Below are 2,500 nucleotides of genomic sequence, written 5' to 3' on the forward strand. Positions count from 1 at the left end.
ACTTGCTGCCTTACAGGATACCACCTCCTCTTTGATGGTGTCAGCAAAAGCCTTGCTGACCATGTCCTTGTGTGCAAAGGTCTCGCCAAAAAGCTCTGCCATTGCTGACTTCTTTTGAGGAGATGTGTCTGCTCCTGTTGGTGCTGCATATTGACGCTGCAGGAAAAGTTACATTATTGATTAAAACTTTTTTTTAAAATGATGCTGAAGGTTTGTCGAGCTCCTCTGCTAAAACTGCTACCGCTGTGCATGACCACGCGTATGAAGCAGCAAACCGGACAAAAGTCGAGCGAAAATGCGTGAGAGTTAGTGCGCGAGAGAGATAGTGTGAGAGAAGTTTAATTGCAGTTCAGTGCGCGAGAGAGGTTGAGAGAGCACAATACAGTTGAACTTTTTTTTCTCAGATCTTCGGATCACGTGCGTACCAAACCGTGGACAGGAATGGGTTCGGATCACAGATCTACAAGTGATCCGTTGCACCACTAGTTGCACAGTATATCTATACTGAAAAAGTACAGATTAACCTAACTTTGAAAAGAGTACGGTACAAGCATTCATCAATTTTGTTACCAAAGTAAATGGTATGCACAATCGAAACTTCAAGAGGGACTGTCTGCTGTTTGATTTTAATATACACTAGAGGCTCCGCCCCCTGCTCACTTCACTTGCCAACCCCCAGGTTTGGTTAACTGGAAATACAATTTAAAGAGATTTGTTTTTTACATAGGAATTGTTACATATGCATTATGTTCATTTTTACTTTAAAACTTCAGTAAAAACAATATTAGGAATTAAATTGCCTTCAAGATCGTATTGAATTTTGATTACTTGTTTGGTTTTACATCATAACGCAACGTATAACTGCCCGTGAGTGGATATCCTTTCTTTCTCTCTTATAAATAAACCTACTTTTTCGAATGTTTGTACTTGTGATTTGTTTCAAACATATAGTTGGCCGATTTACATAACCCATCTGCTTGTTGAAAGGTATCTTCTTGAAAGGTACTGTACGTAGTTCCATCTATAGTTAGAACATCTTTGTACGACGTTGCTCCTTTCGATTCACGGAACAATTTTAAATAAAACCATTCAACATCTTTTGGTGATACAATATTTAATCAAGCAATACTTTTACAATTAATTTCTCTTGGATGCCACACTCTTTTGTTTCTGCCATGTGTAATGTTGAGGAATTTGTGCATATGTATATGCTTTTGCATTTACGTCTGCTTTATTAAGTTTAAAATATGCCAATAATTGTGTATTTCTATTTTTTGCTAACTCTAAAGATTCTGCTTCTTCACCCTCTTTAAATTGAATCATATTCTGACCTGGTAAATGAATTGGTAATAATTCAACAGAATGACTTTGACCATGCACTATGTCTGAAAAGCAAAAGGCTATCCATTTTACTAATGATGAGACAAGTTAACCATTTAAAAATAAGAATAAGATAATCCTGGAAGAGATCTGCAGATCAACAGATTTCTAAAATGTTAACAGTATTGCATGGCCTTGATGGTGTAATAGTGTGGCAAAATAAGTGCGAGGTAAAACAACCAACCATTCTTTCACATTCGAATGTTAGATGTCCCCTTTGAACATTGCTTTGTAAATATTTTTGACTTGTATGCAAATAGTGAAATTTGATCGGACAACACTACTGCACATTTCTTTGGCTGAAACTTAAGGATGTGTTTCTGTGTGTGTGCGTAGAAACTGCTGGGAGTGTCTGTGTTTTCTGCTTAATAAATAATACAAAAAAATAAATAATTGAAAAGAAGTTACATGTAATTTGTATATAAACGAATGAGTGCATATTTAAATAACCAAAGCATTCTTTAATTCTCTATAAAAGAGATCCACAAAATGACAAATTTGCTCAGAGATTATGATGTTAATACTAGGGAGGTTTAGTACAGACACTAACAGGGACCCATTGTATTTTCATTCTCAAGATCCATAGAGAAGACTTCAACAATATCAAATTTAAAATGGTGCCCAGAACAATGACACATTCTTAACAGGAGAAAAAAATACCTTGAAATTTCATTTGTTGTTCCAGAAAACGTCTAAAAGTAGTACAGTAAATTAAACCATAATTAGGCTGAGCCACATTCCTGGTAATAAGAAATAGCAAAGGCATAACTATCTAGTCTGGAGATTTAGGCAAAAATGTTTTAAGACTCTAAATGCATCTAATTTTTAATAAAGTGAATTCAAAGCAGATGCTTTCAATCAATTTATCATTAATGCAAACTCATCACTAACAGACACTACTACAAATGAAACCCTAAATCAGTGGTAGTGGTTCCTTAAGTCAGTCCTAGGGACCCACTTTGTCTAAGGGTTTTGTTCCAGATAACTTCTGTTTTAAATTGGTGTTCTGGCCTAATTAAGTGAGCTGTTATTTCCCTGTTTTGTGGTTTGGGGTCAATTTAGACATTACAAAGCTAAGCTTGGTCAGTTGGTCTTCTAGCCTAAGTAACCTCCTTAGCAA

General features: G+C 35.8%; 1 protein-coding gene across 1 annotated transcript in view; it reads right to left on the reverse strand.

The window, feature by feature from the left end:
- LOC120523286 (bromodomain and WD repeat-containing protein 3-like) overlaps window positions 1-2,500 on the reverse strand; it is a 146,445-nt gene that overhangs the window by 89,454 nt on the left and 54,491 nt on the right.

This window comes from Polypterus senegalus, chromosome 2 (assembly GCF_016835505.1).
Source record: "Polypterus senegalus isolate Bchr_013 chromosome 2, ASM1683550v1, whole genome shotgun sequence".
Taxonomy (NCBI): Eukaryota; Metazoa; Chordata; class Cladistia; order Polypteriformes; family Polypteridae; genus Polypterus; species Polypterus senegalus.